This window comes from Saccopteryx leptura, chromosome 8 (assembly GCF_036850995.1).
Source record: "Saccopteryx leptura isolate mSacLep1 chromosome 8, mSacLep1_pri_phased_curated, whole genome shotgun sequence".
NCBI classification, from domain to species: domain Eukaryota; kingdom Metazoa; phylum Chordata; class Mammalia; order Chiroptera; family Emballonuridae; genus Saccopteryx; species Saccopteryx leptura.
In genome coordinates this window covers 61982956-62009672 of record NC_089510.1, presented here as the reverse complement: position 1 = coordinate 62009672, position 26717 = coordinate 61982956, and the positions used below count along the sequence as shown (strand labels likewise).

The following is a 26717-nucleotide window of genomic DNA, read 5'->3' as shown; positions in this document are numbered from 1 at the left end:
GATGTGTTTCATATGTTTAAAACAGTAGAATGACAAAACAATTCCAGATTTTTAAAAGTTATCTTAGGGATAATGTTTGATATGAAGGTTAATAGGTTACTAGGTTTTATTGTATTTTTAATTAAAAATACTTTTCAGGTTTTATTTTGATTTAGCAAATGAACTACAGAGGGTTACACCCCTACCTCAGTGGTTTTTCTACCTAAAAAATCCATTTCTTCTCAGGTCACTTGACTTGACGGGGCTAATGTTTAAAGGCGTGGACACTTTAAGATTAAATACATTAGGGGAGTAAACGCAAAGAAAATGATAAACAGTGGTTTTACTTCATTTCTTATCTCAGTAAATCCATGGGAGTTTTTATTGAGATAAACAAATTTTGTCTCAGTAACAAAAAAGTAAACTTAAGGAAACTAACCTTGACGCATTCTGCTTCTCTAAGTACTGTACTGGGGTGTGTTTGAAAATGAGCTGCCCTGACCTGTAGGGGATAAGCAAACTTTATAGTGGGTGTATTTGCAGTTTCAGAAGTAGCCAGGATAAGGGGTTTGGGATTAATGTTAATTGATAACCCATTTAAAAGTGTCCTGTACTACAAACTGTAAAATTAGGATAGGATATCTTAGGTTTTTGATAAGACCTACAAAGGATAATTAGCTTTTATATTTAGGAAGACTTTGGGGATTGTTTAGATTTTTCAAGCCAATTATTCCCAGATGTTTGAACTTGGAGACCAGTGTAAAGTGGTTTATAGCTATTACTTTTAAAAGGACATGACAAACACACACAGAAAAGAACTATTTATTTTGCCATCAATTTATTGAAAACACACACATTAAGATTTGCAACAAAATGGATAGACCTTGAGGGTATTATGCTACATGAAATAAGTTAGAGAAAGGCAAAGTAAGATCTTTATATGTGGAATTTAACAAATAAACAAATAAATGCGTACATATAGAACCAAGTCATAGATATAGAGCACAGATTGGTGATTGCCAGCGGTGGGAGTGGAGATGAGGGGCATGAGAAGTAAGTGAACTGTTTGTTTTTAAAATTTAAATAAATTGTAAAAAACCCCACAATATTATTTGTTTTAAAGACTTATATCTGTGATTACAAAAGAATACATATATATTAGAAAACTTAGAATAGTGCAAGGAAGGAATTTAAAAGGACCTGTAATTCACTATGGGGTGAGGGTCTTCAGAGAGAACCTGTATATGAATGAGCCACGCCTGGTCGGTATTTACACCTTTGCGTAGTCCCCTCGCCTTGAACTTGGGCTGGCTCTGACACTTGCTGTTGATGAGTAGGATAGAGTAGAAGTGATGCAGATGACTTCCGAGGCTCAGTCACCAGGAGCCTGTGGTTTCAGCCTGGCTCTCTGGGAACACTTGTTGTCAGCAAGTGCCCTTGCAGAATCCAGCTGTCCTGCTGGGCGAAGCCAAACCCCAGGGATCGCCCACACAGAAGTGCTCTGGTCGACAGCCCCGGCTGAACGCTTTGCCGACAGCCAGCCTCAAATGCTGCAGTATATGTGAGGAGGACGTCCAGCCTGGCTGAGCCTTTAGGTGACTACGGCATCAGCTCCATGTTCCACATGAGATCCCCCATGTGAGATAATCATAAACTATTTTAAGCTACTAAGTTGTGTGTGTGTGTGTGTGTGTGTGTGTGTGTGTGTGTGTGTAGGGCTTGTTACGCAGCAACAGATCACTAACTGGCAAGGGTGTGGGTTACTTTCAAGATGAGCAGGAGCATGCTGAGGAAAGAGATCTTGGACTTTAGGGCCAGGTGGGCTTGATGTGCATTCCTGCCCCATCACATACTCACCAGCTGTGTGATCTTAGGCAAGTTATCAGCTACTGTGAACCTTAGTTTTCTATATTTGTTAAACAGAAATTGGGAAATTTAAAAGTGTTCTTGGTGGTAGAGCGTCAGCCCAGTGTGTGGAAGTCCCAGGTTGGATTTCTGGTCAGGGCACACAGGAGAAGCAACCATCTGCTTCTCCACCCCTCTCCCTCTTCCTTCTCTCTTTCTCTCTCTTCCTCTCCCCGCAGTCATAGCTCGAATGATTTGAGCAAGTTCTCCCTGGGTGCTGAGGATAGCTCTGTGGCCTTGCCTCAAGTGCTAAAATAGCTCTGTTGCTGAGCAACACAGCAGTGGCCCCAGATGGGCAGAGCATTGCTAAGTATGGGGCTTGGGGCTTGCACGTGGGTCCCGGTCAGGGCGCATGCAGTCATCTATCTCTCTGCCTCCTGCTTCTCACTAAATTTAAAAAAAAAAAAAAAAAAAAAAAAGCACATTGTCCATACTAAGTAAATGTTAGTTTGCACTAAATAGAAAGACTTGAATTAAGGTATGGTATATGTTAAGGTATGCTCTGTAAACACTTTCATAAAAACAGTGAAAGCTTCCTAATAAACTAAAGCTAGTGTATAACACATAGTATTTATAAATCCATGTTTTTTTCTTGTTAGTTAAATTCATTGAGGTATAACTTACATACAGTAGAAATTCATCCTTAGTGTAGTTTTACTTTTTGACAAATGTATAGTCTTTTCTGTTTTTTTTTTTGTTGTTGTTGTTGTTTTGTTTTGTTTAGATTATATTTATTGATTTTTAGAGGGAGGGAGAGAAGGGGGGTGGAAAGTGGGAAGCATCAACTTGTAGTAGTTGCTTCTTATATGTGCCTTGACTGGGCAAACCCAGGATTTTGAACCAACGACCTCAGCGTTCCAGGTTGATGGTTTATCCACAGCGCCACCACAAGTCAGGCTGACAAATGTATAGAATCTTGTAACCACCACAGCAGTCAGGACTTAGAAGTTACATAACCCCCAACCTTCTTCCCCCACCTCTGCCACCCACTGATTTGTTTTCTGCCCCTATAGTTTTTTTCTGTGCAAAAATATCATATAAATGAGATCATACAATAAGTAGCTTTTTGAGTTTGGCTCTTTTCATTTAGAATAATATAGGTGATATAATGTTGTTTCAGTAATTTTGTTCCTTTTTATTACTGAGTTCCGGTGTGTGGCTGCACCACAATTTGCTTATTCATTTACTGGTTGTTTGTACTTTTTTGGTGGTTATGAAGTCACTGTAAACATTTGCATACAGGTGTTTTTAGTGTGAGTGTGTGTGTGTGTGTGCATAAGTTTTCATTTCTCTTTGGTGAGCACATAGGGTGGGATTAGTGTGTATAGGGGTGAGTGTATATTTAGCTTTATAAGAATATGCTAGGCTGTTTTCAAAGTGCCTGTACCATTTTGCATTCTCACCAGTAATGTATGTGAGCTCTACTTGCTGTAAATTCTTGCCCGCACTTGTGTTGTCAGGGTCTTTTTTAAAAAATTAAATTTTAACTGTTTTAATAGGTATGCCATTATGTGGCTTCAATTTGCATTTCTCTAATGACTAATGCTGTTGAACCTCTTGTACTTTTTTCCTATTATTAGTTTAAGTGTGTACTAAGCCTTTGCACTTTTTAAAAAGACTCAGACTATTTTATTTTTGTATCTTGAGAGTTCTTAGGATATTCTAGATTAAAGTCTTTTATCAGGTGTGTGTGTGTGTATATATATATAATTCCTTTTAAAGAAGCTGTCAATGGTTTCTTTGCCTTGGTGCAATATGAGAATGATGTGGGAGCTTTACTATAAACACATTCCTGGCCCTATATGATATCAACTGAATCCCTTAGAAATGCTTCTGGGAATCTGGAGTTTTTATACCCAGATTATTCACTTGCATTTACACAATGAACATTTGGATTTCCTGATTGAGAATACTGTGGCCAGCCTATAGCAGGGATCTTACCTTAAGCTCATTTCTTTAGTTTTTGCAGAGACTACTCATTTCTCTATCAATGTTAGAGACTAAGTGGCACTTTTTTTCCCCTCCAGTAATTGAAAATAGGAATCTGCAGATTATGGCCTTTGGCCCAATCCATCTCACTCCCGGCTTGCTTTTATATGGGGGCAAGTGAGCTGAGCATAATATTTATATTTTTTAATGATGGAAAAAAAAACCAGAGGAAGAAGAATGTTTTGTAGCATGTGGAAATTATATGAAATTTCAATGCCTACAGGTAAAGTTTTATTGGAATATATCCTTGCTCATTTGTTTATATGTTGCTCATGGCTGCTTTCATGCCACAAAGACACATGCGTAATTGTGGCAAAGACCCTGTGACCAGCCAAGATTAAAATTTTTACAATTTGGTACTTGATAGAAAAAAAATGTGGTTTCTTTTAGACTATATTAATGAAATTTAAAAACTTACTAAAATATTTTTGATATTTTAATTACTGTGAGTATTAATTATAACTTTAAAATAGTGTTGCTGGTGGGAACTATTGTTGATAGAGTTTTATGGCAGCATATTTTATTTTTGTAGTAACTTTAAAAATATAGACATGTTTTAATAAAAATCTTATACTTCATATACATTTCTAGGGGCTTCAAAATTGATTAAGTAGAAATCTTATGTAAAGTAAAAGTGAGCCATATGTCAGCTCTGAATAAGGGCTTGTGGAGTTTTATGAGTGAAATGCATGCGTAAACAGACTCAGGTTTTTTTAAAAAGTTTGCTTCTCATTTTTATTGGTTATTACTTGCTCTCTTCAAAACATGCAGGTGTTTTATATACATTTACATGAAGTGTCAGTTGGTCCTGGAAACTTGTATCAGAAGTACCTAGGCTTATTTACCACCACACTTTGAAGGCTTGCTCCAGTCCTGATACAGCTCCTCAACCAAATACCAGGGGAGTCTCCACCGGACTTTTTGGCTTTTGTTTTTCTAATGAGTCATAAAGGTTGAGTCACTTTCCATTAAGTTTACTCCAAGACTTTTAACTTCATATGGTAAAATTGTGGATGACTTATAAGGAGATCTTTCCCTCTTTATTGCCTTATCTTCAACAAAATTTGTTTTCTTTATTGACTATATAGGAGTCTGTGATTTTTAAATATTATATTCACTGATGTTTGAGTAGCATCTTCCCACTAAATACTTTAAATATTAGCTTTTCCCCCCTCATATTATGAGGTTCTGTAAATTACAGATTGTCATTGTCTGCATGGGAAATGTGAAGTAGAGAAAGAGAAAAAAGGAACTTGATTCATATCCTCATCCTCCCATCTGTACATCTTGAGTTTGGCCTAACATCTGGGCCAATAGCTATTTTAGAAAGAACTGTTCACTCTCAATGGCTGAAATTACAAATCACCGCCTGTCTTTGTCTACAACGTTTCTTATACTGTCAGTGATTGCTGGATTTTAACTTGACATGTCTGCTTCTATTGTTTTCCCAGGTTTACATGGTCGGACCTCATTATTTCAAAATAGGCGTTAGTGTACCCACAAAGCATTTCTTCTTTTCCTTTTGTAGTTACCCCATTAAAGCTCCACAGAGTTACCCTTGAAAGGTAATTTTGGCTCTGTGCTTGTTGGAGGGGACAGACTGGAGGTTTGGAAAGTGGTTAAGGGGTTATTGATAAACTACTTTACCATGCTTTCTGAATTCTAGGAACTTGGTTTCAAAGGCTCTCAACCTCCCAAAGTAAGATATCTACTGAGGCTTAAAGGCAGGGTTATTAAATAATTTATAGGCCAGACTTGGACGCCATGTGAGTAAAATGGGTGCGATTCTAATAATTTAAACAGAATAGGTATATATTGATGACCATACAACTGAATGAGACATGACTGAACTATAGGCAGGTGGATATGATGACTGAGTGAGGTCCTTATTACAAACCTGTTCTGGACGTGTAATGCAGAATTCTCATTGGCACTGAGAACCTAAAGGGCACCGTACTCCCATAGACTGTCTTGAGGTTCTTAATTTGTTTTCTATTGAATAATTAATTACTAAATGTAACATGATATCTGTTCTGGAGAATGTAGTAATAATCATTCGGGTTTTCTTTAGTTATTCATATTTGAGTATCAGAAATTTATTTTTATTTAGTTTTTTTTCCCCTATTTATGGTTTTCCCCCATATATTTCTCCCAAATGTAGGGAGCAAATGTTGAAAGGAGTTGTGTGATTGAAAGGAGGTAAGAAATACACACACCTCTGATTTCTACTTACTTGGCAGTATAAAATATAACTGTCATTTTCTTTGTCACTTTAAATAGAGTAGGAAGCTATCTTTTTGTACTGTATACATCTCTGCTATGCATCTTTTTAGTAATGAGTCCCGTCTAGAATTATTTTGCAATATTTGCTCTAATTTACTGATACATTAAATAATATATCCAAGTTGAAATCAAGCTTGTAGTATAAAATTTAACTTCAGCAGACTAACTCTGTTGTAAAGGGAAGTATCTTGAACCTGCACTTGTGCAACCTGGTTTTACATCTCTTTATCACTTACTAGGTATAAGGACTCAGAGAAATCCCTCAGTATTTCTAAGCTTCACTTTCTTTATCTGTTTATTGGAGATAATATTTACTGTGCCTAGAACAGGAGCTTGTGATGAGAGTTCACTCAAGAAATTGATATCAAAACATTTTGTAAAACATTGAGGTATACATTCAGTCTCTTGATATTCTTGTTCAAGTTGCCCTGTAATATTACTACACTTCCATCTTCCAGACCATTGTTCCTGGGACCCCTAATCCTCTGCCTGGAATTTTTGTCTACATTAGCCAAACATAGGCTATCTGTGCCCACCCCACCCTTCCCTGGTCTAACTCAAATGCTGATTCTCTGTTCAGTCTATCCGGTTCTTCTTGTGTGTGTCTTTGACCCACTTTGAAGTACTTCTTAAGAAACATGTACTAGTTCTTTCTCAAGCAGACTGTTAGCTGACCGATTTCAGTATTTCTTGAGAATCCTTATGGATAGCAGATACTCCAGAAAACTGAGACTGTCTGACAGCTTGTACTCAGTAATCCAGTTGACCTGAGCTAACTGAACTGATGATACTAGAATAAGAGCAGTGATCCATTTGCATGTATTCACTAGAGTAGGGATAGAGGACTAGCAAGTCATTTGCTTTTTTTTGTATGAGTTTTTCCCATGTCTCAAATTTTGGTTAGAGGTTCATTGGTGTTAAACTTAACCGAGGGATTGCTGGGTCATAAGGTAGTTCTATTTTCAGTTTTTTGAGGAACCACCATACTTTCTTCCATAATGGTCGTACTACTTTACATTCCCACCAATAGTGAATGAGGGTTCCTTTTTCTCCACAGCCTCTCCAGCATTTGCTATTACCTGTCTTGTTGATAATAGCTAATGTAACAGGTGTGAGGTGGTATCTCATTGTAGTTTTGATTTGCATTTCTCTAATAGCTAGTGAAGATGAGGACCTTTTCATATATTTGTTGGCCATTTGTATTTCTTCCTGTGAGAAGTGTCTGTTCATGTCCTCTTCCCATTTTTTTATTGGATTGTTTGTTTGTTTGTTGTTGAGTTTTATGAGTTCTTTGTATATTTTGGATATTAGACCCTTATCTGAGCTGTTGTTTGAAAATATCATTTCCCATTTAGTTGGCTATCTGTTTATTTTGTTGTCAGTTTCTCTTGCTGAGCAAAAACTTTTTAGTCTGATGTAGTCCCATTCATTTATCTTTGCCTTCACTTCTCTTGCCTTTGGAGTCAAATTCATAAAATGCTCTTTAAAACCCAGGTCCATGAGTTTAGTACCTATGTCTTCTTCTATATACTTTATTGTTTCAGGTCTTATATTTAGGTCTTTGATCCATTTTGAATTAATTTTCGTACAAGGGGACAAGCTGTAGTTGAGTTTCATTCTCAGAAACATTGATACGTAAGACACATGTAGCCCCATGTTCATTGCAGCATTGTTCACAGTGGCCAAGACATGGAAACAACCAAAAAGCCCTTCAATAGAAGACTGGATAAAGAAGATGTGGCACATATACACTATGAAATACTAGTCAGCCATAAGAAATGATGACATCGGATCATTTACAACAAAATGGTGGGATCTTGATAACATTATACGGAGTGAAATAAGTACATCAGAAAAAACCAAGAACTACATGATTCCATACATTGGTGGGACATAAAAATGAGACTAAGAGACATGGACAAGAGTGTGGTGGTTACCGGGGGTGGGTGGGGGGCGCGGGAGGGAAGGAGGGAGAGGGGAAGGAGGAGAGGGGGAGGAGGAGAGGGAGGGGCACAAAGAAAACTAGATAGAGGGTGACGGAGGACAATCTGACTTTGGGTGATGGGTATGCAACATAATTGAATGACAAGATAACCTGGACATGCTTTCTTTGAATATATGTACCCTGATTTATTGATGTCACCCCATTAACATTAATAAAAATTTATTTATAAAATAAATAAATAAATAAAATCTAAAAAAAAAAACTTAACTGAAAACTTAAAAGTGTAGTAGTCTCCTTTGGAGACAATGATTTTACCTGTTTATACAATTGATTTTAATTATGTAAGACCCTATGAATGTGTACACATTTTCTTTTTAATAATGGTTCATGTATTTTTCTTTAGATTTTATTTCATTTTTTAGAGAAAGAATAGAGAGAGAGATAGAGAGAGAGAGAGAGAGAGAGAGAGAAGGGGGAGGAGCAGGAAGGAAGCATTAACTCCTATCTGTGCCTTGGCCAGGCAAGCCTGGAGTTTTGAACTGGCATCCTCAGCATTCCAGGTTGACGCTTTATCCACTGCGCCACCACAGGTCAGCCTGCACATTTTCAAAGAATGTGATTAAGGTGTCATTTTGTTGCTGTTACTATAAGATGCAGTTATTCTCTTAGATGGTGTTGGGATCCATTCAGAATTTTTACATTTTACTGTTTTCTTTTTAAATTTAGTTTTATATAACGTGGGCAAGGGTCTTATAAAGTTTTAACCAAACAGATCAAATATAACATGCATTTTTTAATTTCTTGATTATAAGGGGTCATTAATTGTGAAGAATCGGAAAGTTTTGGGTTGGAAACTAAAATGATGACTAATGTACAGATTGCAAACTTGGACTGGTTTATGATCAAGAGAGGGTCGGAAAGCATGAGCTTAAGAGTTTCTGCTTTGGGGATGGATATAATTTGACTTGTTTTAGAAGCATTTCCTAAATTAGGGCAAACTAGTCTTTTTCAGCTTCATACAGTATTTTAAAAATTAACTTTTATATGCTATAAAAATTTATACTTCTAGATAGATATATCATTTTTTAAAAAATCATGAAAATAATTTTGACACTTTAATAAATAAGTGAGAGAAGTGAATCCTAGAGCAGAAAAGTATTTGGACAGCTTGTCTTCCTTTTCACAGATGCAGGGTGCCCTGATTTTCTTTCACTTCCTCTGCAGGGCAGTCACACGGTAACCAGTGTTCTGTAGATGTACTGAAGCCAGTTTCAGTAGCAATGCGTAGAGGAGTCCATGGCATTTATAACACATTCCAGTGAAATGATTTGGTGTTCTTCAGTAAACTTTCTGAATGTGGAAGGTGTTCACCTTCCCAGCTTGTACTCTGTCTGACCCCAGGTAAACCTTTTAGTAAACGGCATAGTCTACATTCGTATTCACTGGACAGTAATGACTGATAACATGGTCTCATTTACTCTGATACTGAAGGCTCTGTGAGAACTGCTGGTTGAAAACAGGAAAAGTCTACCTTTTCATAAGGCATTAGATTAAACAAAAGGTTATTTTAAGACTTGGTGGTGGTTAAAGCTACTGTACAGATGGATAAAAGCAGATGTGTTAACCATTTTGTCTGATAGAAATAGTAAAGTCAACAACAGCAATGAAGAAAGCAATACTTGGTGCAGGAGAAAGTGAACACAGCAGCCATCCTATACGGATGATCTTTCCTGTAGGCTGTGATGTGCTTGTATCCAGGAGACAAATGTACTTTATATCACTTATACTCAGTCAACTGCATTTCATGCAACCTTATATCTAAGTTGGATGTGTTCTTAAAGAGAATTTGGACTATTTCTTTGAAGGGCATTGAAGTTATGATTTGGAAAGTGACTTGTTAAAGGTTACTTGGTGAGCTGCAGACAGCCAGAACTAAAGTTCTGACAGGTATCTGGAATTAAGAACAGGGTTCTTTGTACTTCGTCTTGTTTGTTCCTTACGTGCTACAATAAAGCTATTACATTTTTATAATATAGGTAAGAAATATCTACCTTCTTTATAGTAAAACACCAAAATGTCATGTGGATTTGACAGAAAGCTTTTACTAGAGCAACTCAAAGAACAAATTAAGAAATTTATCTAGTTTAAGCCTGCAGTATTTTTTTTTAATTTTTTCTTTATTTTTTATTTATTCATTTTAGACAGGAGAGGGAGAGACAGAGAGAGAGGAGAGACAGAGAGAGAGAAGGGGGGAGGAGCTGGAAGCATCAACTCCCATATGTGCCTTGACCAGGCAAGCCCAGGGTTTCGAACCGGCGACCTCAGCATTTCCAGGTCAACGCTTTATCCACTGTGCCACCACAGGTCAGGCAAGCCTGCAGTATTTTAAATCTACATGTTAATATGTTGTTTAGATTTTGACTGGCTATACTTTGACTTAATAGTCCACCCTCTAGTCTGGTCTTTCTTGATGGTGAGACTTTGATGATTCTTCTGTTTTCATGAACTATAGTTACATGACTTTCACGTAGAATTGTACTTAGCTTTCTAATCTTGGACATTCAAATGAAAAAGTTCAAAGTGCTGAAGCTTATTAAACAGTCTCGACAAACTGATACTCCTTTAATTTAGTCCCACAACATGTATATGAAACTTGTTCTCCCTCAGTTGGACATATTAGAAGTTAGAAAGAGCATGACCAGGTGGCAGTGCAGTGGATAGAACATTGCCCTGGAATGCTGAGGACCCAGGCTTGAAACCCTGAGGTCGCCGACTTGAGTGTGGGCTCAGCACCTTGAGCGTGGCATTGCCAGCATGCACGTGGGATCATAGACATGACTCAATGGTTGCTGGCTTGAGCCCAAGGTCGGTGGCTTGAGCAAGGGGTCACTTGATCTGCTTGCAGCCCTCCGGTCAAGGCACATATGAGAAAGCAATCAAGGAACAACTAAGGTGCTGCAACAAAGAATTGATGCTTCTCATCTCTCTCCCTTCCTGTCTGTCCCTGTCTGTCTGTCTCTCTAAAAAAAGGAAGAAAAAGAAAAGAGATTAAGAAGAACTATAAAAATATAGTGAACTAACTGTTGATTATATTGTAATTCCTTTCCAGGAAACTCCATACATTCATAAGAGGAAGTAGTAATTACATATTTTATTATATACTTTGTACTACAAAAGTGACTGGGCCCTCGCCGGGTAGCTGAGTTAGTTAGAGCATTGTCCTACTATGTCAAGGTTGCAGGTTCAGTCCCTATAAGGGCACATACAAGAATCTCTCTCCCTTCCTCCCTCTCTAAAGTCAATAAATAAATTAAAAATAAGTGACTGGATCTGTGATAATTTGTGACATAGAAGGTCCTGACTAGTAGAAATATCTAATATAAAATAACTAATTATAAGAATTCATTAACTCTGATGATGCCAATATAACAGGTTCCATTTATTGAACTTCCTCTTATTGAGTGATACATATTTTCTTTGGCCCTTCACTTATCTAATTTAGTCTTCACAATATTTATCTCATTTTATAGATGAGGAACCTGACTCAAAGACATTAAATAACTTACCCAAGGTTTGTTAGCCTATAAGTAAGCAGTATTTGAATCCTGATCTGTAAAGTTTTTTCTCTTTTCTGAAATACTCTTTAAACACCAGGCAGAATCCAAACAACCAAGTTACCACTTTATACACTATTCTGTTTTGTACTATTAAAGACATTTCAGTTTCCTTATTGGAGTTCACCGCTAAGCTTCAGTTTTTGCTTCTCTCTTCCCTTAGCACCAGCTGAGTTTCCAGCTTTCTGTGGGAATAGAGAACCATTGAGAGTTTACCTCTGCCCTGGCCTGTGGCTCAGTGGATAGAGCGTTGGCCTGGCGTGCAGACATCCTGGGTTCGATCCCAGTCAGGGCACACATGAGAAGTGACCATCTGCTTCTCTCCCCCTCTGCCTCTCCTTTCTTTGTTCTCCTCTCAAGCTGGTGTCTTGCTGCCTTCAAGCGTTGGCCCCAGGCACTGAGGATAGCTTGGTTGATTCAGCATTGGCCCCAGATGGAGGATGCTGGGTGGATCCCGGTTGGGGCACATGTGGGCATCTGTCTCTTTATCTCCTCTCTAGTCACTTAAAAAAAAAGTTCACATTCAACTTAAATATCACTAAGGTAAATACAGATTTCTTTCAAATAAATAACTAAATAAATAAAGAAACAAAATATAATAAAATATCTCCTTTGATGAACTACATAGAAAACCACAGTGGTTGGTGACAGAATTGGTTTTTGGTTCTTTTTGCCCATGTGCGCATGTGAGAGAGGGACAGATAGGACAGGAAGGGAGAGAGATAAGAAGCATCAATTCTTTGTTGCAGCACCTTAGTTGTTCATTGATTGCTTTCTCATATGTGCATTGACGGGGGGGGGGGGGAGTTGTAGCAGAGCAAATGACCCCCTTGCTCAAGCCAATATCCTTTGAAGTTAAGTCCGTGACCCTGGGGTCAGGGTCATGTCTATGGTCTCACACTCAGGCCAGTGACCCTGCACCCAAGCTAGAGCCTGTGACCTCGGGGGTTTAAACCTGAGTCCTCAGCATCCCGGGCTGATGCTTTATCCACTGTGCCACTGCCTGGTCAGGCGGTTCTTGGTTCTTAAAGTCCCTACATAATTCCCTGTTGTCTGCATAGGGATTTTCTGGGTGTACTTTTGAGACACCGGCTAGCTTTTTCCAATTTTTTGTTGAGTTGTTTCCTTCTTTTGTCTAGACTCTATTTATAGGAGAGGAAATTGGATTTTAATGTAAGCCTACTTATATTATAAATATTAAGATAAATTTGATCTTCTGCAAGGCAGTCCCCTAGATTAGTGTGAACTGAGTTGATTCTAGGAATATACCATAATCTTAGAAATCTTTTTTTTTAATAATTTCTTTTTTTTTTAAATTTTTTTATTTATTCATTTTAGAGAGGAGAGGGAGAGCTAGAGCTAGAGAGAGAGAGAGAGAGAGAGAGAGGAGAGACAGAGACAGAGACAGAGACAGAGAAGGGGGGGAGGAGCTGGAAGCATTAACTCCCATATGTGCCTTGACCAGGCAGGCCCAGGGTTTTGAACTGGAGAACTCAGCATTTCCAGGTCGACGCTTTATCCACTGCGCCACCACAGGTCAGGCAGAAATCTTTTTAAAAAATGTATTTCTAGTCGTTAAACATCACCCATTATTAAGCATATGGGAGTAGAATTCCACAAATCTCATTATTTACCCATTTGTTTTCTGTTCATACTTTTAGATTTACATAATCCAAGATTACTGGAAATCTGTGTAGAGTTCTGACAAATAGTTACCAGAGTGGAAATGCGAGTGTTGCAATTTGCTTGATGGGAGCAAGATTCTAAGAGAATATTTTTACTGTGACTACTTATCCCGTGAGCACTATTTACAGTAACGTTTTTTGAGGGGAATTTTGAGTATTTCTCTTAATTTTTTTGAAATTGAAATTAATTTACTAATCATAATAGGAAAAATAGTGCTAGCTAAAGTATCTCCTTGCAGACAAGAAGTCAAAAGTGGAAATATCTGACTTAAGGATAAATAGAACTTTCAGTAGCTAGTACTTAAGGAAACTCTTTTGTAATATGAAGCCAATAAACCAAAATGGTTTTTCTACCCTTGGTGTAAACTTGTACTTAAGTTGGGTTGGATGTGATTTTTTTGGGTTTTAATGAGCATGACTGGGTTTATCCTACAGAGGTTTAAGGAGATGGGTGGCTTTTCTTTCTAGGTTAAGGCAAACAGAGAAACCAAACCATTTGAGGCTGCCAAACCATTTGAGGGCTTGTTTAAGTGCCAGGAAAAGTGCCATTCAAGTTGTGGAACAACACAGAAGGTTGGAGTTTCTTTGGGGATACATGGAGTCAAAAGAAAGAAATTCTTACTATCTGGATTTTTTTTAGTGGAAAATTGTTTTGAAAAGAAAGCCTGTCTGTTCTTGGCTGGTGTTTACCCTTTTGAGGACCCTCTGTGATCATTGATGGTCTATTGTTTTCTACATAGAATGTCTCTATCAGAATAATTTGTGAGTCCTTTAAAAAATATGTACAGTTTTCCTGCAGTGCCCAAGTACTTACAATGGTTATTATTACAGTCATATTATAGATGAGCATATGCATGCAGTATAAAGGATATTAATTTGTTGAAGATTATTGTGAGTGTTAGAACCAGAATTGAACTCAAAGTAAGAGTACTTTTGGTTACATCATATACTGCATCTTGTGCAGTAAGTATTAACTGAACATCTTATGTTACCAGTGCTCTGTGCACTGGACTACAGAAAAAAGTATGTGAGAGTTTCATCTTTTTCTAAGTATAATTGATAGTAATTTTCTTGTTTAATTGTGAAATTCTATAAATCCATTAAAAATAATCCTTTATTAAAGTAAGACTATTTCCTTTTGATCACTTTTATAATATTTAGAGTAATTACTTATTTAGCTTCTATGTAGATTCATATATTCCTGAATTGTTCTGTAGTTGAGCATCCATGTAAAATGTAATGGTTTTTAAAGAAGGTACTACAGACAGTAAATTTAGGAGAATGCTTCTCCAGTTGTGATCAGTTTAATTTTCAAGGCCACTTGAAATTTACAAATGCATACATTTGCTAATCATTATCCAGTTCTTTGATGTTTGGTATAAATTGTTGGATAGCTGATGGATTTACTCAGTAGTAGTTGTGTTTCTCAGAATTGTATTTATTTAACTATATCGAATACCAGTTCACTTATTTTTTAAGTAGAGATTTATTCACTTGGTTTCTGTGACTGTGTATACACAGTGCTTGCAATAAATGTAGAACAATTCTTGATCTTTTCACCCTGCTCAGGTTAGCTGAACTACCATCCCTTTAGGGCTGATGAAGAAGCATAGGAGAATAAAATACAAAACTTTGAAGATAAATCAGTGGCTAGCACAAAGCCAATAATCCAGTGTGTCCGTAAAGTCATGGTGCACTTTTGACCGGTCACAGGAAAGCAACAAAAGACGATAGAAATGTGAAATCTGCACCAAATAAAAGAAAAACCCTCCCAGTTTCTGTAGGATGATGTGGCAGCGTGTGTGCATGCGCAGATGATGATGTAGCACTGTGTATACAGCAGAGCAGCCCACAGCCATGCCAGTGGAGATGTGGATGGTACAGAGGAAAGTTCAGTGTGTTCTGTGGCTTGCTAAATTTGAATCCGTGACCAAAGTGCAACGTGAATATTGGTGCGTTTATAACAAAGCGCCACCACATAGGAATAACATTACTCGGTGGGATAAGCATTTGAAGGAAATTGGCAGTTTGGTGGAGAAACCCCATTCTGGTAGGTCATCAGTCAGTGACGAGTCTGTAGAGGCTATACGGGATAGCTACCTAAGGAGCCCTAAAAATCTGTGCATGAGCCCACATTGAACTGCACTGAATAGGTATGAAACTGGGAGAGTTTTCCTTTTATTTGGTGCAGATTTCACATTTCTATCGTCTTTTGTTGCTTTCCTGTGACTGGTCCAAAGTGCACCATGACTTTACGAACACACTGTATATATTCATATCTCTTGGTTGTTCATTCTGGCAAGGTGATGTGAGTTCTATCTATTGGTTAAATATAAGCACACATGCACACACATGCACAATAAAGATGGTTTTAGGTGCTCCTGAGCAGTCCAGTTATTTATATTAATACCTTTTTATCCATCACACTGAGATTACTGTTTAAAGCAGTGCTGTCCAGTAGAACTTTCTGTGGTGGTGGAGATTTCACACTGTCTACAGTGGTAGGCACTAGTGCCATAATGGCTATTTAGCAATGGAAATGTAGCTAGAGAGGCTAAGGAACTGAATTTTTAAAATTTAATTTTAGTTAACTTAAAGGAAGAGCTATATGTGACCAGTGGCTACCATATCAGGGTGAAAAAAAATTTTGTGACTTAGTAGATGGAATAAGGATGGATTAATAGAATATACAGCTTGGTCCAGTAAAAGAAATCTGTTCTGATATCTGTACCATCCATCACTGGACCATGTGCATGCAGATCATCTGGTGGTTTGAAGAGAGCCTAGTGACAACTTGGTGGGAATGCAGATAGAGAACCCAAGCATCAATTTGTTGGGAACTCAGGTTAAATGACCTCTAGGCAGAGCTCATTTTGAGGTTATTAGATATTTCTTGAGAAGAAAGGAATCTTGATTTGAGTGATTTATGTTAATATCTCTGCATTTTCTAAGAATAGACAAGATCTGAGTTGTTACTTTTCTTGGGTAGCTTTTCATTTTGTTACTGCCAACACAGAAAGGTTTGGGTTCAAAAGCACCAATCCATAAAGTTAATGCTTGCAATACAGGAACCTTGTGAGGTTGTTTTGTATTTGTGGATTTTTTTTTTATTATTCATGGTAACTTGAGTCAGATATCTTCTATGGAAAGTCTAACTAATCTCTGTCCAGCTGTTCTTCCAGCATGAGTGAAAGTTGCTGTTTCCACCCTGCTACCTTCCCTTACCACCTTTACACTGCTCTGCTCACTCCCAACCTTTTACCCTGTCGGATGGAAATTTCTCACTCAGCCATTTTCACTTTTCCAATAAGTTGTCCAGTTACGCTGTGGTCTCTGATAATGATGTAGATGGTCTGCGATATTAAAGTATTACTTTTGATTTGAAGACTTGCATTATCTCAGCATTTTCAAAACCCACTTGCCTGCAACCTAGAGTGTCCGTGGTTAGCTATAATATCTCTACTTGCCAAACAAGTGGTTTGGGTTGCTGGGATTTTCATTTAACTTTGTATTTGGAGGATTAGGAAAAAAATAACTCAGGAACCAATTTTGATAAATTGCACCAGAGTGCCATGTTGGGATTAAATTAGTTGTTTTGCTTTTGAAAATGTTTCTCTACTGTGCTCAGTCTTGTGCTTTTGTTGAAAGGGTTGTGTGTGTGCGTGCGTGTGTGTGTAGGCACATTTAAAACTAATGCTTGAACTATTGATGATGTCCATTATATACTTATTTCTATTTAAATTCCAGCACGAAGACCGAGTTTACTTTCATATTTGGTACTAATAAAATAGTTGCTCATCTCTCTCCAGTGAAGAACTAGTGTTGTTTCTCCTTTATGATAATGAGAACTGAGCAACTTTTCTTATTTCCCTGCTTGCTTTGTTTCTCAGGAAGATCAGATACAAATTTGGGGCCTTATGTCGACTTTGTGTATGTTAGCATGCTTTTTTTCCATTAAAATAAAAACCTTTTTGTTCGTAACCTTAAGAACAAAATAGTTAAATCAACAAAACGGGGCTATTAGAATTTATTTTTTTTCTAGTAAATATTTATTTTACTGTTAAGGTGCTTAAATAAGATTAAAATATGTATTATCTTTTGTTATAAAATATTATGGAAAAGATTATACATAATAAGATTCCTCTTCATGATAGATAAATTGGAAAATAGGGCAATGTTTGAAAAGGAAAATTAAGCTGAAATGTAATCCTAGAGTATATAATCAATATTAGGATTTTCTAAATAAAATTTAAATTGAAAGTCAGGTATTTCAACTATAGTCAGAGTACACTATACTCTTGTATAGTTCACAGTGTCAGTCCTGGGATCCACCCATATCATGGAGAGTGCCTTTAGGACTTTACCTGTGCAAGGCCCATGTGATAAGACATATGGTCTGTCATCCATAGGGAGTGTAAAACAACAGCTTTCAGCATGCCAGTGATTATGCAGACTGCCCACATGCACTCGAGGGAATTTGAGTACTCCAACGCAGGAACTAGAACCAGTGGATAATCTCTACAGATAGGCAGGTTTGGTCCTTCTGAAGATAGTTTTACCTGCAGTTACCTGAAATGGAGGTGTGTTGAATGAAAGTGAGCTTTCTGTGGCTGAAATATTTAAGAGAAGTTTAGATTCTTTGGCCAGGATAAGACTTAACTACTTGACAACTACTAAAATCCTTTCTGATGATCAGTTTCTATAATTTTCAGAAAGTGATTAATCATTAAGCACCTTTTTATGAACAGTGACTGAAATGTCAAGATATTTGAAGAAACTGGATACTCAACCTACTATCCAGGGTCTTTATTATTCTTAGAGACCGTAAAAATCAAAGGGAATAAACATTTCATTGAGATTAAAGATTCTATTTTTTTTTTTTACAGAGACAGAGAGGGATAGATAGGGACAGACAGGCAGGAACGGAGAGATGAAAAGCATCAATCATCAGTTTTTTGTTGTGGCACTTTAGTTGTTCATTAATTGCTTTCTCATATGTGCCTTGATGGGGATGGGGGCTACAGCAGACCAAGTAACCCCTTGCTCAAGCCAGCAACCTTGGGTCCAAGCTGGTGAGCTTTTTGCTCAAGCCAGATGATCCTGAGCTCAAGCTGGCAACCTCGGGGTCTCGAACCTGGGTCCTCTGTATCCCAGTCTGACGCTCCATCCACTGCGCCACCGCCTGGTCAGGTGAGATGAAAGATTCTTGATACTCTAACACAGTTTAGAGGTCTAACCAAGGTGGTGACTTTAGCAGATCAGATGTTTGGTGGAACTTTGTAGAAGCACCTGTGAGTTTCACTATTCTGGTCTTTGTAGAGCTTTTTATGGAAAGGGTAGCTTCCTGTTTTTTTGGCAGGATAATTAACCCTGAAAATATCTTTCTGTAACTAGGGTTTCTCGAAATTATGCTCTCCTTCTTTTTTCCCCTCTTTTGGTTTTGTCAACTTTGACTTCTTTTTCATTCACCGTATACTTTTTTTTTTTTTTTGTCAGAGACAGAGAGAGAGACAGAGAAAGGGACAGATAGGGACAGACAGACAGAAGGGGGGAGAGCTGAGAAGCATCAATTCTTCATTGTGGCTCCTTAGTCTCCTTAGTTGTTCATTGATTGCTTTCTCATATGTGCCTTGACCCAGGGAGGGGGGCTGCAGCAGAGCGAGTGACCCCTTGCTAAACCCAGCAACTTTGGGCTTAAGCCAGTGACCCTGGGCTTCAAACCAGCAACCTTTGGGCTCAAGCCAGCAGCCCCGGGTCATAGCTATGATCCCACGCTCAAGCTCAGTCCAGATGAGCCCGCACTCAAACCAGTGATCTTGGGGTTTCTTATCTGGGTCCCAGTCCGATGCTCTATCCACTGTGCAACCGCCTGGTCAGGCATCCATTTAATTCTTGAGGGAGACATTTTTCTAGAATTTGCTGGGGCTTGATTGCCTTCAGCTCAAAATAGTCCACATGCCAAAGTAGCATATTTTGGGGGTGCACATTCTGAACCCGTAAGAACAAAGTAAATGGGGTGTACCATATGTGTTTGCCTCTTTGCTCTGCAAAAATTAGGTGTCATTCTCCCTCCTCTGTTATACTGTACTTAGATTTAGGACATTGAACATCAGAGAAAGATCGAAGGTTCTAGTTACCTTATAGTCCCTTGTATAGTCACGCTTCATTTAACGATAGGAATGAGTTCAGAGAAATGCTTAAATGGGTGATTTCGTCCTCATGTGAATATCAGATGCACCTGCACAGACCTAGAGGGCATAGTGTACTATACACGTAGGTAATGTGGTATAGAGGCTCTTGCTCCTAGGCTAGTCTCTGTACGGCTCTTACTGTACTGAATACTGTAAGCAGTTGTAACACAGTGGTATTTGTGTATCTAAACACCTAAATATAGGAAAGGTATAGTGAAAATGTGTTATAAAAGATAAAATGTGTGTGTATTTGGACCTTGTGGGTGGCCGGGGAAGGAGGGCTGTGGAAGGAGTTTCAAAGGCAGGAGGGAGGGAATAATGGAGAGAGGGAAGGAAAAGAAGGGGAGAGAAAGAAAGAACAAAGATTGACGAGACCCAGAGAGATAAAACTTGAATAGGGAACTAATAAAAACGGGGAAGGAGAGGAGAGAATGGGAAAGAGATAGGGAGTGGGATAGGGAGGAAGTGGACTGGGAGGAGGTAAAGAGAAAGGAAGGGAAGGGAAGGGAGTTTGTGCCCTTGAATGGTGTGCATGTGTATGCAGGCTAGGTGTAGGCTGGCTCCTGGACTGTCCAGGCTGCTCCTTTGTCCCAGCTATGTTTGCTATCTTTGCCATCTTGGGGCTCATAATTGGGGCACTTAGGTTTGTGGCCCCAGTCCCTAGCTGCTGCTCTTGCCACTCACTGATGGTGGTAGCCATGGGAGTGGGTTTGGTTTTGGTGTTGGTATTAATGATGATTATGATGTTGATGTCATCTTACTCATATGTATAAACTGTGCTGGGGCTGCGAATGGCAAAGATTTGACATTAGGATGAGGTCTGGTCAGTTTCTCTTCAAACCATTTCTTTTCTACTGAGGTAATTTTATTAGAGCTTTAAATAAAGAGAAGAGACTCTTCTTTAATAAATTAGGGAGACATTTCTTTTGTAGGGCAGCACATGAAGGCATAGGGTTTACATATGTTATTTCTTAGTTAAGATTAGCATAACATCTCTTAGACACATTCATCTAAAATTCATTAGTACTTTCTTTCTAAAGGGAGGGAAACTTATTGATGTTGGATAGAGTGGAGGACAGTGGGGCAGGAAGTTACATCTCAAAGGAAGATTTTCTTTGGAATTTCCCACTGCAGTTACTAGCCAGGGTTTTTCTTGTAGAGCACCTGTGAAACACTGCAAATAAAAGGAACTTTTTATTGCCCTTGTCTTCGGAAGTGGAGACAGGCCAGCTGTGATTGCTAGAGGTTTATTCTTGGGAGATAGTAAGACAAACGGTGTCCCACTTTTGTTGCTTTATTTTGGGATCTAGAAACCACCTTACCTAAATTTTATTTCATCCTCAATTTCCAAGAATCTAATGCATATTTGTCTTATTTTAATTCATTTTGATAATATCACTTTCCTAACATACTGAAATGTAGGCTTTTTTTTAAGTTCTTTGAGCAGAAATATTTGGGGCCAGAAGAGTTCTGTTTGGTTTTCAATTCATTTGTTTACTTCTTGGGTTATGTTGGTCAAGCTACTTTGTTTCTCTGAACCTTAGATTCCTCATAGAAAAATGAGGATATTGCTAAAACCTTTATCTTCAGGGGTTAGGAGGAATAAATGTGAGAGTTCATAGTAATCAACAGAGTACATCAGCAACGTCAATTATGGCTGCCTATGATTATGAAACTTTTTAAGACAAAATACAGCAGTGGGCAGAAATAAAATAGGTTTACAGTTGTGAGTACACAAAACACAGTGTTTGTTCTTGTATTATTTTCCATAGGAATAACTGTAAACCTACTTTTGCCCAATCGTATATGAGTCTGAAAAATTTTTTTCATTCATAGTGTTTTCATGTGTACAAAAAATAAAGGAAAGCAAGCATAATCCTTGCTCTCAAAACAGTGAATCTGTATTCTATCTGGTAATAGTGTTTACACAGAAACAGAATAATTCACAACATTTTACCAGGACATAAAAGGCAATACAGTCACAGTTGAAAGAAAGAGCTTCTTATGAGTGCATTACTAATCCCAGCATTTCTGTGTGGGTGGAAGCTTGTAAAGATTGAGTCATAGAAATTGTGTTTTCAGAAAGTTTTGGGATATGGATAAAAACATGACAAAAGGGGAATGATTCTTCACTCCTCTTCTAGCTTGAGTTAATTAGGCCCTCTGCCAGGAACACTTATCACTTCTGCCCATAGGAATTTTAACCTTCCTTTATTTTTATTTATTTATTTTTTAGATTTATTTAATAATTTTTTAGAGAGAGAAAGAGAAGGGGGGGAGCAGGGAGCATCAACTCCCATCTGTGCCTTGACCAGGCAAGCCTAGGGTTTCAAACCAGCGACCTTAGCGTTCCAGGTTGATGCTTTATCCACTGCGCCACCACAGGTCAAGCCTTAACCTTCCTTTATGATTCATTTTTTATATTAATTGTCTAAAGTGACTTGATGTGCTCTGCCCAAGTCACCCCCACTCCTTAACCTACCTCCAAATCATGACAAACATAACTGCTGCATTGTTTATACCTTCAAAGATTTTTCTGTAGGTCTTTATAAACATCAAATTATATTCATATATTTACCTTTCTGTCATCTCCACTGTCGTAATGTCTTGGAAGTGACTTATTCACCCTAAAATAGTGCTCTACAAATGTTTGTTGCGAAATGTATTTATAGGTGCATACTATTCCATTTATTAGGGATATCCATAGTGAATGAGAATTATCTTTCTCTTCAAGGAAAATGAATGAAGTATGTACAGACACACACACACACACATATATAATACACACAAAAACACATCTATATGAGAGAGAGAATATCTGTCTATACCTATCTATCTGTACATTGAATTTCCATTTCTGGGGTTTGCTTGGCTTAATGTAAACCAAATCACTATTTTTTATGTACATATCTGGATTTAAAAAGTCACTAAAGCTATATTTCTTTTGATGAGAATGGGGAGGTTTCTAATTTTTATTTAAATGATGTTTGAAAAATTTTGCACATCTCTGTGATGCCATTGTAAGGGCAGCACTTAATTCTGTTCACAATAGTTTTCTTCCTCTGTCTATGGAACTCTTACTGTTTTTTTTTACCTTAATCACCAGTTTTTCTTTTAATGTACAATGTACATCTCTGGAAGTGTTACTGTATGCTCTGTCCAATGCTAACTATGTGGAAGGTGCAGAGATTAGTCCCAGAGGGCCCCTGCCCTGAAGAGTTTGCAACTGGGTGGGGAGGCAGCTCTTTGCTTAGTTGAGGGATAAAGTGTCTTTCTTTCTGTTGATTTTCTGAGCAAGGAGACAGAGTTACATGGTTTTTACATTGCAAAATAGATTTAGCCACTGCACTCTTAACTTTGGGGAAAGTATAGGGGTCAGAGGGAAGAGGCCACAGGACCTTTGAGCCTACGTAGGAATGAACAAAAATGATGTGGTTTGCTTAATGGCAAGAAGATTAGCATGAGATTGGGTGAAAATTGCACACAGGAGGCAAAAAGCTTGAGACGTGGGAGGATGAAAACCCAGAGTCCAATGGTTCATCTTACACATAAGGTGAGTTTATGCTGTTTATTCTTAGTACTGTTTGTACTGTTTACTTCAAAGTAGAGGTGATTAGAAAAGAAGCAAAGATCTAGCCTCTGACCTTAGCCTGACTGGGAAATGTTTTTGGTAATTCCCAATCTTGTTACTATATTATAAAGGTGGCTGTGTGTGTGACTAGTTTCCTTTTTTCGTTAGGGCAGTGATACAGAGAATACAGACACATCTGGAAAGGGACTAAAGTGGATTCAGAAGAAATTGTGGATTGGGCAGGTATAATATGTCAGTATAAATGAGATTATATATTTGGAAGGTTTTAGTAATCTCTGAAGTGCTAAGTCAGTTTGTTAACAATACAACTCTGTGTGTATGAGTGTGTGTATTTCCATGTAGTTTTTGAAGAGCTGCATGGCCTTCTAGCTCAGGCCATAGCATATTTTCTGGTTACCCACTCAACCTGTGCTGTGAGAAAATTAAGTGTCAAATCACAATAATTGAATATACTTCAGTCCTAATGTTTAAATATTAAGAAATCATTCAGAAGAGTCATTGTTAAGGTAATTAGTAAGACCTAAATTTGTTGTACTTGTCTTAAATGTATGCTGTTGATGGAATAAAAGACATGGATTTTAAAAAGTTTTATATTTAATTATAGAATTTAAAATGTGATGTATATAGCTTGACCAGTGGTTGCGCAGTGGATAGGGCATTGATCTGGTTAACTGGGATCCCTGGTTCAAAACCCCAAGATCATCAGCTTGAGTGTGGGCTCCCCAGCTTGAGCGTGGGGCTGCTGGCTTGAGCGTGGGATGATAGACATGATCCCAAGGTTGCTGGCTTGAGCCCAGAGGTTGCTGACATGAAGCCCAAGGTCGCTGGCTTGAGCAAGGGGTCATGGCTCGGCTTGAGAGCCCCACTCACCCATCAAGGCACATATGAGAAGCAATCAGTGAACAACTAAAGTGAAGCAACTACAAGTTGGTATTTCTCATCTCTCTCGCTCAAAAAACAATATGGTGTATAGAAATATAAAACATTACACAAACACAGGAAATATGGAAATCCAGGAAGCTACCACGAACAGATGTTAATATTTTACCTTATTGGCTTCAGTCTTCTTTCTTCTTTTATAAAACTGTAGAATGGCGTGTAACTAAAGCACTTCTGCCCCTTTGCTTTTCTCTGCAGGCAACCACTATTCTCAATTCTGTTTATGTCAGTGCTGTATATTAAAAAATACATATTTTACTTCAGGTATATCTATCTATAACGTTATGTTTTTAATATTGTGCTGACTAAAATAAATACAAAATTATTTCAGTTCTTCACATGGTTATCCGTGTGGAAAACTGCAATAATTTTATGATTATTAAGTTTTATTCATCACACTAAAAACATGTAAGATACATTTTCTGGTATAACTTTCTACTCTAATACAAATTGAAGTGGCTTTGAACTATTTGATCATAATCTACAGAGTGATGTATGTTCTACATTGTGACACAATACATATCATGTAAACACATGTATGTATACAACTGAAAACGTTTCTTCAAACCATATCGTTTCCTGTATGTGTGTGATTATCCTCCTATTTTCTAGGCTGTCCATTTTTAAGTGCTTGTCCCAGGCTTAGTAAATTGATCTTCTGACCTCATAATAGGTTGGTACCCATGATTTGAAAACACTTAGATTAATCTAAAAAATTAATCTAGTCTTAATCTAAAATTAGTACTGACTTTTGTATACAAAATCCTTTGTTGTATAATTAAAGTGCTTCAACTAGTAAGGCTGTGTATTAAAATAGCATTCTTTTACACAAGATGTGATTATGTTCATTTTGACTAATTCATTCTGAATATATGTTTTCTATGAACTAAATCCATACCTATCTTAGCCCGTTTAATTTTTTGATATTAATTAGCTAAGTGTTTTAGAGAATTCATGTTGGTTAGTGTACAGTAACTTCTTTCAGGCTATTCTGACCATGGCTTGCCTGGAGTTTAGGAGGGCTGTCGTGGTTTCAGGGAAGGAGAGAACTCTGGTTGGTTCAGAAACTAACTCCTAGCCCTATGACCAACCAACTATATATAGCCTTAATAAGTTCTTTCTTCCCTGTGGCCCGCAATTTCTTCACCTATTAAGTGGGAGGATTAACTAGCTTATCTTGCAAGCACTTTCTTCCTGTGAAATATTGGCAGCTCACATCTGGGCCTCAAGTTGTTAGAATTTGCTGAGAATATATCTGAACACAACTTTCTATTGGATTGACTGGTTTTGCAGTTGCATTTGAGCAAGGGGTAAGCTAAGCAGGTCATATTCAGTTTAATACAGAATTTGAGCAGAAGTGATTCCTCCATCATAAAACCATTTCAAAGTAACCTTAACGTCTCTAAACTCTGCTTCTTTTCTTGTTGCAGTAAGAGACAAGGCTATATGAATGTATGTAGGAACATACATAGTGCTAAGAATGGCAAAGGAGTGTTTCTTATTCCATTTTAGTTAAATGGCCTTACAGGCAAATCCAAAACTGTAGAAAGAAATTCATAACCACCGATAGGCCCTAGGGGACATGTTCTTAAGTCCTACACATTGCAGTAGTTTGAGGCTTTGGGGAATTTTCTTTTTTAATGCCAGTTACACATTTGGAATAGAGTAAGAACATATCCTTCAAGTAAACAAACCAACCAACCAACAAACAAAATAGCATTTTTTAAGTGAAAGGAAGGGATGTGCCCCAATGGGATCCACCTGGCAACCCCCATCTGGGCCCAATGCTCTGCCCATCGGAGCAGATTTTTAGTGCCTGAGGCAGAATCTCCCTGTAGCCATCCTCAGCACCCAGGGCCAATGCGCTCTAATCAATTGGGCCATGGCTGCAGGAGATAAAAAGGGGGAAGGGGAAGCAGATGGTTGCTTTGCCTGTGTTCCCTGACTGGGAATCAAACCCCGGACTTCCAAAAGATGGGTTGATCCACCACTGAGCCAGCTGGCCAGGGCAGCACTTTTCATGAGTCCTGCCTGTATGTTTGTTTTAAGAAGCAGAAGTTTAGCCTGACCTGTGGTGGCGCAGTGGATAAAGCGTCGACCTGGAAACGCTGAGATCGCCGGTTCAAAACCCTGGGCTTGCCTGGTCAGGGCACATATGGGAGTTGATGCTTCCTGCTCCTCCCCCCCTTCTCTCTCTCTCTCTCTCTCTCTCTCTCTCTCTCTCTTCTCTAAAAAAATAAAATAAAATAAAAAGAAAAAGAAGCAGAAGTTTAAATTGCAGTTTGGGGTAGAATGGACCTTGGAGATTACCTCTTCTCATTTGCTTCTAAGAAAATAGGTTAGCAAATGCTCTTGCCTGCATCTCCAGGTGGAGACAGTGTTAGGGACAGAGTCCTGGTACCCTCCAAGGTTCCCATTTTCTTTTGGTTTGCAGATTCTTCTTAGGCAGCTCAGCCTTTAGAGAAATCTAGAGTAGTGTTTCTCAACCAACCTGCACTTGTTACTGAGGAGGTACTGTGTGGGATTTTTGTAATGAAGACTGTGCTAACTGGTCATTATTTTGTGCAATGCAAGTTATAGAGTTGACTCTCCTAA

General features: G+C 38.1%; 1 protein-coding gene across 3 annotated transcripts in view; it reads left to right on the top strand.

Annotated features, from left to right (window-relative positions):
• CCDC50 (coiled-coil domain containing 50) overlaps nt 1-26717 on the top strand; it is a 76850-nt gene that overhangs the window by 6544 nt on the left and 43589 nt on the right. The gene's annotated exons all lie outside the window — the stretch shown is intronic.